This window comes from Indicator indicator, chromosome 11 (genome assembly GCF_027791375.1).
Source record: "Indicator indicator isolate 239-I01 chromosome 11, UM_Iind_1.1, whole genome shotgun sequence".
Classification (NCBI taxonomy): Eukaryota; Metazoa; Chordata; class Aves; order Piciformes; family Indicatoridae; genus Indicator; species Indicator indicator.
In genome coordinates, this window is record NC_072020.1 from 30,636,697 (window position 1) to 30,655,336 (window position 18,640).

Here is an 18,640-nt window from a genome sequence, read left to right on the forward strand (position 1 = left end):
AAAGGTGATTGGGAGGTTTGAGCTAAATACCTCAATCTAGTTGGGGGGGGGGGGGGGGTGTGGAGAAAGGAAAAGGGGATTTTCTTTTTTCTTATCTGATTTTTTTTTTCCCCAGATTTAATGAGCTTTTCTGTCAGGTCTTATTTAGGCTGAGCAATGCGACCTGTAATAACTTAACACTGCCTAATAGGATGGCATATTGAGTGTGGATTGCTTAGCACTACATAATCGCCAAGTTTCACTGAGAGTAAGAAGTCATATTGTTAGCACAGTGCTTGGAGGGAGGAGAGGCAGGCAAGATACATATTATTTAGGTGCATCTTTATAACACAGTTCTGTCTATACCACATTGACAGCAGAATTATTCCTCAATAACTTCATGGGTGGCACTGTTAACAAAGACACAGATTCCTCAACTCCAAGAAAATAGGAAGCATAAATACTTCCAGCTCTTTACACAGAATCCCAGAATCAACCAGGTTCGAAGAGACCTCCAAGATCATTAAGTTCAACCAATCACCCAGCCCTATCTAATCAACTAGACCATGGCACTAAGTGCCTCATCCAGGCTTTTCTTAAACACTTCCAGGGACATTGACTCCACCACCTCCCCAAGCAGCCCATTCCAGTGGCCAATCTCTCTTTCTGGGAAGAACTTTTTTCTAGTATTAAGCTGAAACTTCCTGTGGCACAGCTTGAGACTGTGTCCTCTGTCACTGGTTGCCTGGGAGAAGAGACTAACCCCACCTGGCTACAACCTCCCTTCAGGTAGTTGTAGAGAGCAATGAGGTCTCCCCTGAGCCTCCTCTTCTCCAGGCTGAACACCCCCAGCTCCCTCAGCCTCTCCTCATAGGGCTGTGCTCCAGAACCCTCAGCAGCTTTGTTGCCCTTCTCTGGACACGTTCCAGTACCTCAACATCTCTCTTGAATTGAGAGGCCCAGAACTGGACACAGGACTCAGGGTGCAGCCTAACCACGGCTGAGTCCAGGGCAGAATGACTTTCCCGCTCCTGCTGGCCACACTACTCCTGATCCAGGACAGAAGTTCTCATTTGTGAGCTTGTTTAATAATGTGTATGTTTCAGGTTTTTCTGACAATCTATCTGTCAAGGGTTCAGTTCTGAAGAGTGCCTTTCTTGTGCAGCATCCTGCTGTTAAGGCACTGGTAAAGCCCAGGCAAACTGGACACAAATTTCATTTTACTTTCACGTCAAGAGCCCATTGGAGAGATGTGTCTTAGAATATTAGTGTCTTCAGCAGCACAGCCATTAAAGCAAGCACACAGGGAATCACCCATCTGCACAGGCTTAAGGGCAAAAACATTGCTGCAGAAGATGATCTGCAGGCTCATGTAGCTATTTATGTGGCTCCTAGCAAACTGTGACTAAAACTCATGGCTTGCAGATGACAAGTCACTGCGCTAGACTGGCAAGTTCTTTCAGGAAACCAAAGCAGACACAGTGGCAATCAGGCTGCATTACCCCAGGCCTGCAGTCCCAGTGCAGTGCAATGGCTGCAGGAGAAGAGATTGATTCTAGAGACAATGTCAGTGGGCAGAGCCATCGTTTGTTCATGCCACGTATTCCTTATTCACATTTCTTCCGTTTGGTCATGAATCATGAATACGGTGATTAAGGGCAGCGCTGCCTTCCCCAGGTTATGAAGATCTATAAACATATGGTGCTACTTCATTATGCAATGGACTACAGCTCCCAAAGTGAGCAACTAGCAAACTCAGTCAGCTCAAACTTCTCCATGCAGAGCTCTTGGGACTGACGACTCTGGGATGTCTGTGCTCTGCCGACAATTTGAGGATTGGTGCTCCTGCAGCTGCTGCAGGGGAGCTGCACCAGCAGTGTAGTTGTGCCTTAGGGACTGGGAGACAGAAGTCTGGCTTTGCACTGCCTGTGCAAATAAACCCAAGCCCTCTCACCTTTGCTGTGGAATGAGTCTGTCAAACCTGGAGTAAAGTGAAAAAAAACCCAAGCTAACAACTCCGTTAAAATAGGTAACGGTCAATTACAAATTAATTTTTATTATCTTGAGTACTTCCAAATAAACCAAAACTTGAGACTTGTAATCTGTACCCATTGGTCATTATTTGCTTGTAATTCAAGAACCAACAGTTTCAAATATGACTGGTACTTCCAGCATAAGCTGTTGTTTGTCCATTGACTTTATAGTTTCTGGAAACTTTTTAATGAGTAGATACTGAAAATTAAGCTTCCCATCATTCAAATTGTATAACTGGACAGAAGTATGTTTGCAGTCACTGGCTGATTTTAAACATCTTGGCTTTGGAGAAGGGAACCCTGTTCAAAACAGTTAAGATTATACCATAAGAAAAAAAAATATATAAGAAATAATTGGCAGCAGAAAGGAGGAATTCACCTTTCTGTCAATAAACTGTTATCCATAGCAAGTCTCCATTTAGGCAATACTTGTTCCTCTGATGCACTGACTTGAGGCACAGCCTACTCATTGAAGTGACTGCAAGCAGAAACAGTTTGGTTGCTCTGGTCACAGCATAACACATTCAGGAGCAAGGTTTTCCCTTCCTCACTCTAGCTTTAGGATAATACCTTCTCTCATTACCCCTTTAAAACTACCGACAGCTGAGACAGCGATTACCTAAGAAGAGCATGGAAGGGAAGGGAAGGGAAGTGGAAGCAGCTTCTATGCATGGCAGCAATTTTCACATGTGTGATGCCTTCTGGCGCTGTAGATGAGCAGGCTGCACTTAGTGGAAGTGTGAACAATCACCTTTGCAGGGCTTCAAGTGTAGCATCTGGGGTGCCACACATGCCTATGTGAAGCTCTAAGTTTTGTGAAGGGTCAAATACTGTTGTCCTCTATACCATGGTGAGCTAAGCCTCTCTGTCTTTTCTGTTTCTCTGTCCTTTTATGTATACAGGTAAACCAAAGAAAGGCTTTGAAAGATGCCAGCACTAAAGTGGTTTAGGCTGTACTTTTGATGAGGAATTGAGGAAATCTTCCTTCATCAGCAAGCTGTAGAGCAAGACTCACTGGCTGCTTGGGATGATGGGAAGACACTGCCAAACTCATGCACAGAGAGAGATGCAGATTGAGGGAAGCAGTTGTGGAAACATCCTAATGGGGAGGAAAGCAGCACTGTGTGTGCAAACATATGCATCTAAGCTTTACCCAAAGCCCCTGGAAAACACTAGAGAGACATGATTCTGAGATTCTCCCTGAGATTTCCTATGTATCAATGCAGAAACTTCTGCTGGTAGAAAGCTGTAAGCATGACTGCTGCATGCTTGCTATGGTGCAGCCTGCATTCAGGGTGCTCTGCTCTTTTCCTTGTGATGGTAGCCTGATGTATTCTTTGCACAGGTTTTTCTATGCAATCTGAATACTCCAGTGGGGGTGATTCCAATTTTGGGCCATATTCAGCAGCCAGCACAGCGCTGGAAATTATCACTGCAATGCAAACACCTGGCAAAGTGAGCTGAAGTGCACCTCTAGTGTTGTGAAAACTAATTTTCAGGATATCGACGATCCTTGCAATCAAGGAATATTTTTGTCAATGGGGCCTTATTACACTGCTCTCTATGCTGCAGTTGGGGAATTGGTGTAGGGGGACTTCATGTAACTTTTGATTGGACACCTGAAAGAGAAAATAATTTGCTATTACAACTATACATGCAATTCAGTAGGAGAAAATTATGCAGGAACCTTTGGAATTTTCAAGACATTTGCTTGGCCTCAGAGTCATGACCTGTTTACTTTTCCTATTCCATGGACAATTTCATTTTGACTTTCAAAATGTTTGAGAGAATTGAACGTTAAGCTGGAGGTTAACAGAAAGGAGATAATTTTCTCTCTACTTTTTTTTTTTTTAATGTGAGAAATTTGACTATGAACAAATTCAATTAATATAAGTAGTAGCATTTACAAAGACCTCTAAGAAGATCATCGAATCACAAAATCAGTCAGAGTTGGAAGGGACCACAAGGATCATCTAGTTCCAACCCCCCTGCCATGGGCAGGGACACCTCACACTACATCAGGCTGGCTAGAACCTCATCCATCTCCAGGGATGGGGCCTCAACCACCTCCCTGGACAACCCATTCCAGGCTCTCACCACTCTCATGGGGAAGAACTTCTTCCTCACTTCCAGTCTGAATCTACCCCTTTCCAGCTTTGTTCCATTCCCCCCGTCCTGTCACTACCTGATAGCCTAAAAAGTCCCTCCCCAGCTTTCTTGTAGCCCCCTTCAGATACTGGATGGCCACAAGAAGGTCACCTTGGAGCCTTCTCTTCTCCAGACTGAACAGCCCCAACTCTCTCAGCCTGTCTCCACAGGAGAGGTGCTCCAGTCCTCTGCTCATCCTTGTGGCCCTTCTTTGGACATGTTCCAGCATGTCCAGATCCCTCTTGTAATAGTGGCTCCAGAACTGATGCCTCCTAGGTTTTTTTTTTTTTTTTGGCTAATGTGTTCTAGTACAAGTTTTGGACATTGGTTCAATGATGTAGAAATTCACCTTTGCTCTTCTAGAAAGGCTCCCTATGTGAAGGGAGCAGACACAGGCTCTGCACTGATGTATGCACTTTACATAGCCATGCTCCTTCTCATGCAGCCAGTACTGCTTCTAGATAAGCATCAGCCATGTGTTTAATGTGGTTTATCTCCAGAACATGTACTGAACATTCCCTAATTAACCTTCACACCTCTAGTAAGAGAAGAGGGAATTTAGTTATTGTCTTCATTTTACAATCTGGAAAAATGAAAAAAAAAAAAATCTGTAAGTTTAGGTGAGAATCAGAAAGAAAAGAATAGCAGATTTCTAATTTTTCATTCAAGAGTGATTTTTTTTTTTTCAATTCAATTTCATGGTGTGATGTAGGTAGCCTGAAAAAAACTCTAAAAAATAGCAGACGAATGGAGGACCACTGAAGAGTGAATGGGGGAAATCTAGAGACAAGTCTAGCTCTGATGAACATGGGAACAGTCCCTTTATAGGATGTTAGGGGTTGGAAGGCACCTCGGGAGATCGAGGCCAACTCCCCCTGACAGAGCAGCAAGATAGAATCTAGTGCAGGTCACACAGGAACACATCCAGATGGGTCTTGAAAGTCTCCAGAGAAGACTCCACAACCTCTCTGGGGAGCCTGTTCCAGTGCTCTGGGACCCTCACAGTGAAGAAGTTCCTCCTCATGTTGAGGTGGAACCTCCTGTGCTGGAGTTTCCACCCCTTGCCCCTTGTCCTATCCCAGGGTGCAACTGAGCAGAGCCTGTCCCCTCCCTCTTGACCCCCAGCCCTCAGATATTTAGAAACATTGATTAAATCCCCTCTCAGTCTTCTCTTCTCCAGACTAAACAGCCCCAGGGCTCTCAGCCTCTCCTCACAGGGCAGTGCTCCAGTCCCTTCAACATCCTTGTAGCACTCTCTTGGACTCTCTCCAGCACATCCCTGTCCCTCCTGAACTGGGGAGCCCAAAACTGGACACAATGTTTCAAGTGAGGTCTCACTAGGGCAGAGTAGAGGGGGAGGAGAACCTCCCTGGATCTGCTGCACACACTCCTCTGAATGCACCCCAGGACCCCATTGGCCTTCTTGCCCCCCAGGGCACATTGCTGTCCCATGCAGAACTTGTTTTCCACCAGCACTCCCAGGTCCTTCTCCTTGGGGCTGCTCCCCAGCAGATCACCTCCCAGCCTGTACTGCTGCAGTTTATTCTTCCTTCCCAGATGCAGGACTCTGCACTTGTCCTTGTTGACCCTCATTAGGTTCCTCTCTGCCCAGCTCTCAGTCTGTCCAAGTCTCACTGAATGGCCTCACAGCCTTCAGGTGTCTCAGCCAAGCCTCCCAGTTTGGTATCCTCAGCAAACCTGCTGAGCAGACACTCACTGTATTTGCACTGTGGAAAAAGAGGACTAGAAGAGGTGAAGATGATGTGGAAAAGACAGGGATGAAGAATAAGATCGTGTTGAGGAGCCTAACGCATGAGTGTGCGGAGATTTTAGAAGACTTGAACCTGTTGGAGGGGAAGGAATCCTGGCACAATGCTCTGTTTGTAAAGCATACATACACTTTGTAGTATCAGCATGTGATTGTTTATGGCAAGAATTCTTGACTGTATCTGTCAGGCAGGATATTACCTTCCATGTTTTCTTTCTACAGATGGCTGTTTCTTCAGTTGAGAAGAACCACATATAGCCACTCATAGCTCACTAAAGGCTTGAGATTGCAGTGATATGGTTAGCTCTTTCTCTCTTGTTCCACATCCTGCCCCCCAAAAAGGTTAAGAAAACTACCTAAAATAATGTTGAAGTGCTTGCAGGCTGAGCTGCTACAGCACATTGATGTGTGCTGCCTGTGACAATGCTGTCTCTGTGCATGATAACATTGCCTTCTTCCATGCTGATGGTAAGAAAGAAACAATGAGCAGAAGTTCATTCAATTAGAACCCCAGAGGGGAACCTTGATGCCTTTTCTTGGATCCTTACTGTTAGGGCACTCCAGCTAGTGCCAGCAATGGTTTATCTCACTTCTCTTGATTTCATTCCCTGGGAAGTTGTAATGATTTATTATTACAGTAGAACTTACCATACATTATTTTTTTGTTTACTAGCCTGGAAAGGCCAGTGTGCAGTAAGGGAAGGCATGGATTTTCAGCTGACTGGCTCTGCTGTCTTGGTTCTCCATGTGGGGTAGTCTACCCAGCTCTGAAACTGGAGGAGGCTATCTCATGCCTAATGCACAAAGTTGTCCCACCGCACTTGAGGCATCTGGCCAAGGGATCTCTGGAGTTTTGCAGCTGCTAAATGGCTCAGCTCCACACCGACCTTGCTTCTACCATAGTGGCCTTGAAGGCTCAGATTTGACCAACTTCAGGATAATGTAGTAGTCCAATAAACACTTTGTATCTTCCTGAGGAGATTTTAGGGTTTAAATGCTGATCATATCTCTTAATGTTAGAAATGCTGTTTTGTGAAGAATGTGCTGGACATTGCAAGTTTTACTGAATAATGAAATGAGAGGCCAATGCAGCTGTCTGAGATCAGGGAATAGACGAGGTGAACCAATTATTCTCCTTCCAGCCACAAAAAGTCTGTTTGTATATGAGTTATGTAACCCAAGCTGACACTTCACCAGGCAATACTTCAGCTGGAAATGATGAACACCTTTCCCACCTCGCCTCTCATGCTGTTTATCAAGTCTAGGGATACAAAAATACAACTTTGAGGGTAGGTATAAAGAGTTTTTAAGAGCCAGGTTGAGAATCTGTGTTGATATTGAATTCACAGGTAGCTTAAAGACAACTCTGTCTGGCCTGAACAAAAGTGAGGGTCATGTATCAGTATGTAAAATGAAAAAGGCATACCAGAGTTTTTATGTAGAGGTGTTAATTAAGTGTATTTAAATAATTTTCAAGTTGTATGCTACTGAATGCCTTAGTAGCTGCTTGAATCAAAATTCATACAGATTCACAGATTGCGTTGGGCTGTAAGGGAACCTCAAAGATCATCTTGTCCAACCCTCATACAGTGAGCAGGAACACCTCCAACTAGATCAGGCTGGCCAGGGCCACATCAAGTCTGATCTTGACTGTCTCCAGGGATGGGGTCTCAACCATATCCCTGGGCACCCTGTTCCAGTATTTTAACACTCCCATTGTACAGAACTTCCAATGTCCAACCTAAATCTACCCTGCTCCAGTTTCAAACCATTTCCCCTCATCCTGTCACTACAAGCCCTTCTAAACAATCCTTCCCCAGCCTTTCTGTAGGTCCCCTTCAGATATTGAAATATAGCTATAAGGACTCCCCAGAGCCTTCTGTCCTCCAGGCTGAACAGCCCAAATTCTTTCAGCTCCATTCAGGAGAACTTGCATTGAACATGCTGCCAGGCACCCAGCTCTAAAGCTTTGTGCTTTGCAGAGGAAGAAAATCTTTATTGATGATCTGGATGAGGGGATTGAGTCAGTCATCAGTAAATTTGCAGATGACACCAAGCTGGGAGCAGGTGTTGATTGGTTAGAGGGTAGAAGGGCTCTGCAGAGGGACCTTGACTGGCTGGACAGATGGGCAGAGTCCAAGGGCATGAGATTCAACACGTCCAAGTGCCAGGTGCTGCACTTTGGCCACACCAACCCCATGCAGTGCTACAGGCTGGGGACAGAGTGGCTGGAGAGCAGCCAGGCAGAGAGGGACCTGAGGGTGCTGGTTGACAGCAGCTGAACATGAGCCAGCAGTGTGCCCAGGTGGCCAAGAAGGCCAATGGCATCCTGGCCTGGATCAGGAATAGTGTGGGCAGCAGGAGCAGGGAAGTCATCCTGCCCTGTGCTCAGCACTGGTTAGACCACACCTTGAGTGCTGTGTCCAGTTCTGGGCCCCTCAGTTTAAGAAGGACATTGAGATACTTGAACATGTCCAGAGAAGGGCAACGAGGCTGGGAAGAGGTCTTGAGCACAAACCCTATGAGGAGAGGCTGAGGGAGCTGGGGGTGTTTAGCCTGGAGAAGAGGAGGCTCAGGGGAGACCTCATTGCTGTCTACAACTACCTGAAGGGAGGTTGTAGCCAGGAGGGGGTTGGTCTCTTCTCCCAGGCAACCAGCACCAGAACAAGAGGACACAGTCTCAAGCTGCACCAGGGAAGGTTTAGACTCAAGGTGAGGAGAAAGTTCTTCATGGAGAGAGTTGTTAGCTGTTGGAATGTGCTGCCCAGGGAGGTGGTGGAGTCACCATCCCTGGAGGTGTTCAAGAGGGGATTGGACGTGGCACTTGGTGCCGTGGTTTAGATAGTCATGAGGTCTTGGGTGACAGGTTGGACTTTGATGACCCTTGAGGTCTTTTCCAACCTTATTGATTCTGTGATTCTGTGAAAATAGAGTCTGGAAGGAGTAAGACTGTGGCCCTATTGCTCACCAGAGACATGTAAAAGTGCAAGGTACACAGTGGTACCAGGGTGATGTAAGGACTGCCAGGTGATGAGCAGCTGGGTCCAGGGCAGGCTGGGAATCCAGCCCGTGGAAGGGGTCAGCTCAGTGGAGTCTGGCAAACCCTGGGCTGTGCTGAAATGGAAGCCCCCAGATGTGTTGGGGTGGCAGGGATCAATGAGGCCCTGGGCCTCCTGTGCCCTGCCACACTGTGGGCGGTTGGAGGGTATTCTTGTGTCCCCACCACACTCTTTAGGAACCAGCTTTCCAAAATGTTCCCCTCAGTCCCCTTAGGACTGCTTTAGAACCATTTTTACAAAGCCGAACAAGGAGATGCTTTTTAGCTACTGCTCTGTCTCTACTCTCACATCTGCACCTTCAGAGTAACTGTTCTAAAGTAAAAAAGATGATATACAAAGATTCTGGTGAGGTGCGAATGGCAACATGATTGTAATATTCTTTTCAGATTTGGGGTTTATTAGCATGGTTATTAATGACAAGTCTGGAGTAATTATGCATATAATATTTTTGTTTTTTTTTTGTTGATAGTAGCATCATTGTCTCCTCAGAAGACAACCCAATGAAATGGCCAATTGGGCTGCAGGTTTCTCTTCTAGCTCCATCAGACTGAGAGGGGATTTAATCTATGTTTCTAAATATCTGAGGGCTGGGGGTCAAGAGGAAAGGGACAGGCTCTGCTCAGTTGCACCCTGTGATAGGACAAAGGGCAATGGATAGAAACTCCAGCATAGGAAGTTGCATCTCAACATTAGGAGGAACTTCACTGTGAGGGTTCCAGAGCACTGGCACAGGCTGCCCAGAGGGGTTGTGGAGTCTCCTTCTCTGGAGGCTTTCAAGCCCCATCTGGATGCATTCCTGTGTGACCTGCCCTAGGTTCTGTGGTCCTGTTCTGGCAGGGTGTTGAACTCGATCTCTTGAGTTCCCTTCCAGTCCCTAACATCCTGTGATGCTGTGATCCTGTGACCTCAACTGTTTCAGGCTTTATTATTTCCTCCATTTATGCTGTAAACTAAGGTTATGCTTCCATCTTTGACTTTATTTTTAAAAAACATTGGTGAATTTCATTTCCTGTGACAGCAGCAGCCTGGAAAACCTGTGCCTAGTGCTGCCTGGTGTCACTACTGGAGCAGGCTGAGAGGATATTTTTCTTTCCTGTGGGTGAGGGACCTGTAGGGATTAACAAAACAGTAAAGAATTCTTTTCTGTGGCCAGATTATAGTCTGATTAGAAATGTGTGAATTTCTGGCTCTAATTTACAGCCTCTGAATTTTCAGGAGCTATGGCTTTGAACAAATGCAGCAAAGAATGTGAAACTTCACTCTGGGCACCAAACTGCCAGTGGCTTCCCCAAAACATCAACGTGTTGACCCAGATCAGTAGAAAATTTCTCTCACACAGCACTTGATTTTAGGTTCACAGAAAGTTCACTTATCTGTCCATTGTGCTGAGGTTCTGAATTATAATTGCAGATTTGCAGCATTCTGATGTTATTGTCTCTAAACAACGCTGTATTTAGGCTAACTTGTGTCTGTTTCTGTGTTAGGTGTAAAAATAGATCAAAACCCCCCTTCTAGATTTACAACACCTGTTAGGATAATATTTGTCCTTTTACAGAAGCCTCTGCTTTCTGATGTCAAACCTGTGAAATAGGCTATTTTTTTTCCCCCATTTTGGTTATGTTTTCTTATCTTCATGTGCCAATGAACACAGCTAAGCTGTCAGGAGTCTTTAATTCAGTCAGAAACTAAACCATACATAGAATCATAGAATCAACAAGGTTGGAAAAGACCTCAGAAATCATCAAGTCCAACCTATCACCCAGCACCTCATGACTAACTAAACCATGGCTCCAAGTGCAACAGAATTGATATGATTTTGGGTCAAAGGATAAGGTTATTATAGGGTCACAAATAAAAGTGTTACTTAATAACATCTAGGCTTGCATTTTGGTCTTGAGGCTCTTATGCGACTGGGGCAGGGGGGGAAGTCGAAGCTTCTGGGCTCCACAGAAAGGACCACACCCCACTTACATCCATGAGCTATACAGACACCTTCTCTGCATGGGAAATTAAATCTTCATTGACAAAAACTGTTGAGAAAATAAAATATTGATCTTGCTTGTGAGACTTTTATGTTAGTCAATTAAATTAGTACAATACCTTTCCTACTAGTAAAATAAGAGTGCCATTACTATATGGAAATATAATGTTCCATAATATTTTTATTGTGAGATAGGGGATACCTCTTACAGCACTCAGAAGTACAGTTTATACATGACTATAAAGTTAGTTGTGATCCATAAACAGCAGATATAGATCTCAGATATAGCTTTGAAAATCAGTTTAAAGGAAAGTGCCTTATTTCTCTTTGCAATATCATATCAAAGTAGCATCATTTAAAAAAAAAATCCTCTTCTAATTTTTGTATACTGAAAGACAATGAAACATCCTCCTAATATTTAAATTGGAATATGAGTCTGACAAGATTTTTTTGCTACTGCGTCTTCTAAAATTAAAAAAAAAGATAACAAACCCAAACCCTTACTAAACTAATAATTATCCAGAATCCATGTCTACTGCAGCTAGACAAATAAATATCCAAATATAGGAATATATAAGTGGTTAGTGGAACATAAGGGACCTAATACAACTGAGATTTGGGCAGGAGGATATGTTGTGATATGACTATGCCTCTACCAAATGATGAGATGTGAATATGACTTGGCAGGTGCAAATGGCAACTGTGGCCTCCTTTTTTTTTTTTTTTTTTTTTTTACTAGGCTAGTTCTTCCTTTCCCCAAAATTGATACTTTCTTGGAAGTACCTCTGGACTCTGATGTGCTTAGAAGTGTATAAATAAGCAAGCTAGGTACTCAGCTGTGGGTACTTACTTATAGGTACACCTCTCACCCACTTTTTTTTTTTTTTTTTTTTTTTTTTTTTTTTTTTTTTTTTTGTGAGCTTTTACAGAACCAATTGATTCCATAACATAGACAGGAAGGTACTCCATTTTATATGAGTTGTCAGTAATGTGGAACATACCTACAAAACAATACAGAATTTTCATTTTAAAGGATGTGGTATATTATTTTAAGTGTGGAAACCTGGCACATCTTCTCATTGCAATTTCCTCTTGCCTTCCCTCCCCCTTCTAAACCATCCCTAATTTGCCCTAATAGGAAAACCAGAGTATATTTGTCTACTGGGATACAAATAGCAGCTGCTATTATGATCAGAGAGTTCATAACATCATTTAATAAAACAACTGTTAGGTTGTTTTGTTGATACATAGGAGAATATATCCTATACAGCTATCTTCCATATGTATGACCAGCCAGTGTTCAGTCTCATTTTCACCTTCTTTCAAAACATTGTTATTTCTTCTTCCCTGGGAGGTTTCCCTTTTAATCTGAAAAATGTGTTTCAAAACCCACCTGGATGTGTTCCTGTGTGACCTGGTCTAGGTGATCCTAAACTGGCCAGGGGATTGGACTGGATGATCTTTCAAGGTCTCTTCCAGCCCCTAACATTCTGTGATTCTACATCCCTTCTCTTTGAATGAGCTTGGCTATAGGTTCAGACTTTGCTTTTGACCATCTTGTTACCAGGAATGAAGCCTGCACCTTTGAGCAGTGTTGAAGGTTCTTGGTTTTGACCATCTTGTAACCAGGAATGAAGCCTGCACCTTTGAGCAGTGTTGAAGGTTCTTGGTTTTGACCATCTTGTTACCAGGAATGAAGCCTGCACCTTTGAGCAGTGTTGAAGGTTCTGGGTTTTGACCATCTTGTTACCAGGAATGAAGCCTGCACCTTTGAGCAGTGTTGAAGGTTCTGGGTTTTGACCATCTTGTTACCAGGAATGAAGCCTGCACCTTTGAGCAGTGTTGAAGGTTCTGGGTTTTGACCATCTTGTTACCAGGAATGAAGCCTGCACCTTTGAGCAGTGTTGAAGGTTCTGGGTTTTGACCATCTTGTTACCAGGAATGAAGCCTGCACCTTTGTGCAGTGTTAAAAGTTCTTCATTACAGAGCTGTCTTCCTCAACAAAGCATAAGGGACAGGCATCAGGACTGAAGTCTTGTTTTTCAATGATGGGAGAGGCTTTTGCAGATGATACTTCAGCTATCAGTTTGGAAGCACTCCTCAAATTAGTTTTCAAGACAGATGACACACCCAAAGAATGAAATCATCCAACTCCAAAATGTAAGATGGGTTGCAGGAGCATACTTAAAAAACTGATCATGTCCTCAATCTTTCCCAGTGTACAAAAACCCCCCAACTATTTAATTCTTCTTATTTTTTTGTTATTTGCAAGAATAAACTGTTTGTGTCAGGGGCAAAGGCCTTTATGAAAATTGGTGCAATTTGATAAATACATTAGAGAAGGAGTAAACATTTGTAATGGTAGCAGTTAAAGCACTGAGTGCAGAGCAGAGAAAGGCTCAGCAAGTGAAAGATGTTTCTAGTGATGGCATGTATAAATTGCCCACATAGTCTATGTTAGCTCACCCACCTCTCCAGCTACCTGTGAGATGTGGACCTATTTCTCTTGAGGGGCTAAGGTCAGAGAATTGTCCACCTCCCTGAAATGGTCATTGTCCATAAACCTTTCAATAAATAATAAACACAAGTTGGTTGGTTGGTTGCTTGTTTGTTATATAATTATTATTACAGCTTGCTTTGAGTGACATTTGGGTGAAGAGTTTTCAATTGTTTCTCAACTTCTAAGTCATCCAATACTATCACTGTTTTGGACACTGAAACCTTTGATAATAGCAAAAAAATACACAAATATTTAAAGGGCTATATTACACTTTGAAGGGGGAACTTCAGCCTAGTCCCTGACTGCAAAGATCGAAAATAAATTACCACTGGATGCAAAAATGAAAATAATGCTAAGGTCTATGTAATTCATTGGATTGCCAATGGGGATATAGAGCAGTGCCATAAACAGTTCTCTCTTTTCTTCTTCTGTTGCTTCTTCTTGCAACTTTTCTCTCTCATGTGGCCTTGCCAGGGGATCTCTGTTTTGACTACTGTGTGAGGTAATGGAAGGAGGGAGGGAGTGGGGGAGGAGGTGAATGGTCCCGTGGATCCATCCAGGGGGGTCTGAGGAGTTCCTGTGCTGTTTATAAACTGTAAATATCTCTATATTACACATCTATTGTATATTTCCATAGAATCATAGAATCAGTCAGGGTTGGAAGGGACCACAAGGATCAGCCAGTTCCAACCCCCTGCCATGGGCAGGGACACCTCACACTACATCAGGCTGGCCAGAGCCTCATCCAGCCTGGCCTGAAACATCTTCAGGGATGAGGCTTCAACCACCTCCCTGGACAACCCATTCCAGGCTCTCACCACTCTCATAGTGAAGAACTTCTTCCTCACATCCAGTCTGAATCTCCACACTTCCAGCTTTATTCCATTCTCCCCAATCCTGTCACTACCTGATAGCCTAAAAAGTCCCTCCCCAGCTTTCTTGTAGCCCCCTTCAGATACTGGAAGGCCACAAGAAGGTCACCTTGGAGCCTTCTCTTCTCCAGACTGAACAGCCCCAACTCTTTCAGTCTCTCCTCATAGGAGAGGAGCTCCAGCCCTCTGCTCATCCTGGTGGCCCTTCTCTGGACACCTTCCAACATGTCCATATCCCTCTTGTAATAAGAGCTCCAGAACTGATGCAGTACTCCAGGTGGGGTCTCACCAGAGCGGAGTAGAGGAGGAAAATCACCTCCCATATTCATCGCATTTCATATTTCTAGAGTTTAGTTTGCTTGTAACTAGAGCTTCATTTGCTTCCATCCCAAACTGAATTAAGTCTGGCAATTTTATTTTGGGGGGTAATTCTCTCAGATTATTTGGGGGGTAAGTTCAACCCACCACAGGCTATTGATTCAATAATCAGTAAACTAGGGTCTCTTTGTATTGCGGAAAAAAATGCATAAGGACTAAGGTATGGCAAGTCTCATATATATATCTTATATCATTCTTCTCATCATCTGTGAACTTGACCCAAGAGCATTATCTTAGACATCTGAGTTATGCTATCATGGAAGGGTTTTTCCAGAGCCAAAACACTAAATAATGAATAAAAGCCTTTGTTCCAAATACTGCAGCGTAGTTACAGCAAGGATGGAACCAGAAGTATTTCTAGCATGCACGTTACTGAAATTATCCTTTAAAACAAGGAGCCAAAGCAGGAGATAGCTCTTCATGAATTATTTTAGTGCATGCTGGTTCAGTAACTGGCACAATGTACAAGCAGACAGCCTTCCACCAGTTGTACTATCTCACTGGCTCTGTGTAGTCAGAAGTAGTTTGTGTTCTCTGCTTTGTTCAAATCTTTTTCTTAGTACTGTGACAATTTCATCTCTTTGGTTTGTAAAGCTCACACTGCTCAGCTTTCTTGCCTTGCAATTCTTGTGTGTTTTAGTGACAAGAAGGATCTGGATGTTTTAGTTTACCAGAAGGATCTGGAGGTGCTGGAAGGTGTCCAGAGAAGGGCCACGAGGATGATCAGAGGGCTGGAGCTCCTCTGCTATGGAGACAGGCTGAGAGAGTTGGTGCTGTTCAGCCTGGAGAAGAGAAGGCTCTGAGGAGACCTTCTTGTGGCCTTCCAGTATCTGAAGGGGGCTACAAGAAAGCTGGGGAGGAACCTTTTAGGCTGTCAGGTAGTGACAGGACTGGGGAGAGTGGAACAAAATTAGAAATGGGTAGATACAGATTGGATGTGAGGAAGAAGTTCTTCCCCATGAGGGTGGTGAGACACTGGCACAGGTTGCCCAGGGAGGTGGTGGAAGCCTCATCCCTGGAGGTTTTTGCAGCCAGGCTGGATGTGGCTGTGAGCAACCTGCTGTAGTGTGAGGTGTCCCTGCCCATGGCAGGGGGGTTGGAACTGGATGAGCCTTGAGGTCCCTTCCAACCCTAACAATTCTATGATTCTATGACATCTTTCAGTTCTTACTTGCAGAGTACAAGTGTGAGCTGCAGTATGAACTAGTTTGGTTGACTTGGAGATGACAATAATCCCCTAAGTGTAAGAGGAGAAGAATTCAGTTTCCTGTGGTTTTTTTTTTTCCTTTCCCAGTGCAAAGCAAGACATTTTTCCCTTTCTTTTGGGTTATGACTCACTTCTCCAGATTTTGTTTTCATCTTAGTAATTAGTGATTTTTTGTCTTTTATTCTTTATTTTTAGCAGCCACAGTCTATCTCTCCCTTAGTTGCTGACATAAAAAAATATTAGCAGCAAGATGTTGCCTCAAAGGGTAGGGAAAAACCATTCATAAAAATCTTAGTGAGGATTAAGTGGGATTCATCCAAGAAAGATCAAGGGTTGAAAAAGATTATTATTAAACATGTTTATAGAGTACTTTGAGAATAGAGCATATTCTTCTTTCCAGTAAGCTCATGGCTTGGGGGGGAAGGGGGGGAACAAGATGAGATGACTGGTGAGGAGGAGAAGGAAGGAAGGTTTCTCAAAAGAAGGAGTTGAGGGAGGAGTGAGAAGTTATTTGGAGTATAGGAAATGTGTGATGGTGCCACATACAGCAGGGGACACAATGTCAGGAATGAGAGGAGGCAACTAAAACGCTGAGGGAGCCTTTAACAGACCTCCTCACAGTGTTGGCCTGCTCCTTTGTGGGTGAGACGAGGTGTGGAGGAGGCTCCAGACACACTTCTAGCTCTCCCTCCTTAGGGGCTGTGAAATCTCATGAAAACCTGCTTTCTGTTGAGTTGCCTTGTGTAAAAATCCCAAATAAAAGTAATATTATGGGGGATGTTGGTCAGAAAGATTGACAGGGGTAGAGTCCTACATCTGGGAAAGAAGAATAAACTGCAGCAGGACAGGCTGGGAGGTGATCTGCTAGAGAGCAGCCCCAAGGAGAAGGACCTGGGAGTGCTGGTGGACAACAAGTTCTGCACGGGGCAGCAATGTGCCCTGGTGGCCAAGAAGGCCAATGGGATCCTGGGGTGCATTCAGAGGAGTGTGTCCAGCAGGTCCAGGGAGGTTCTCCTCCCCCTCTACTCTGCCCTAGTGAGACCTCACCTGGAATATTGTGTCCAGTTTTGGGCTCCCCAGTTCAGGAGGGACAGGGATGTGCTGGAGAGAGTCCAAGAGAGTGCTACAAGGATGTTGAAGGGACTGGAGCACTGCCCTGTGAGGAGAGGCTGAGAGCCCTGGGGCTGTTTAGTCTGGAGAAGAGAAGACTGAGAGGGGATTTAATAAATGTTTCTAAATGTCTGAGGGCTGGGTGTCAAGAGGGAGGGGACAGGCTCTGCTCAGTTGCACCCTGTGCTAGGACAAAGGGCAATGGATAAGAACTCCAGGACAGGAAGTTGCACCTCAACATGAGGAGGGACTTCTTCAGTGTGAGGGTCACAGAGCACTGGAACAGGCACCCAGAGAGGCTGTGGAGTCTTTTTTGGAGACTTTCAAGCCCCATCTGAATGTGTTCAAGCACAACCTGTGCTAGATTTGTATGGTCCTGCTCTGGTGCTAGGCTTGATAAATCTCCAGAGGTGCCTTCCACCCCTACCATCCTTCAGTCCTTTGATCCTATGAATGTATTTATTTTCATGGAAGAGATATGTACTATGTAATTAGACCTAATTGTAACAATATCTCATAGGCACTATCTGCTGGGGTGAAAAACAGGATTGAGAAGTTTTGCATAGGCTGGGGTGACTCTCTGCTCAGTCCCTAAGAGTGGGAAAACCAAAGCAGTGTTAACCCAGTGCAATAGTCATTGCACTAGGATATGATACATAAAGCTAATGAGGAGGAAGTTCCACCTCCATTCATTACTAGTAAGGTCTCACCAGACTCCCAGTTCTGCTGTTGGCAGGACTGTTGGGCTCAAAACATGAGAACTAGGTTACCTCACAGAAGCCTTCTGCTGGATATTAAGGCAGTTAAGGACAAAACCCCTACAGCATCTTCATTTGGTGGTACAAGCTCTTAACAGTCAGCAGCTGAAATTGAGGGAATAATTTGTCCTTCTTCACGTAGAACCATGGAATCAGTCAGGGTTGCAAGGGACCACAAGGATCATCTAGTTCCAAGCCCCCTGTCATGGGCAGGGACACCTCACACTTGATCAAGCTGGCTAGAACCTCATCCAGATGTGTTCCATCATCTCCTTCCCGGTCATTCAGATTTCCTTAGATGTGCACTGAGGCTCCCCAGCCATCCATGCATTGGTAGATTGGTCCAGGCCCTTTAATAGATTTGAGGACCCTCCTTTTCCCTGAACTGAAGCTCCTCTGGGGGGGTCAGAGTGGCTGAACTTCTGCCTTGCTCACAACACCCCCCTCTGTTTATTGACTGCATCCAAAGCACCGACAAATGAACATTCATGCCTACACAGAAGCTGGAAACAGAACCCCTTAGCAGTCTGTAGGTTTGTGTAAATATCTGCAGCAATTGCCCTGTATTCTTCAATGACTACAGCAAGGTTTATCTTTTTGTATGAGACCACTGTGTCCAAAAACACAAGTGTTCTGGATAATGAGTCAACATCTAATTAAGGACACCACCAAACCAACACTTATTTCTCAGACTTAGTATCTTCCCACTGGGAATATTCACTAATCTCACACTGATTAATTACTGTAAAGACTTATGCTTCAGGATAATTATAAGATATGTGATAATGGATCAGACCTTTAATCCATTAAATCTGGTATCTTGCTTCTGACTCTGACCAATAGCTAA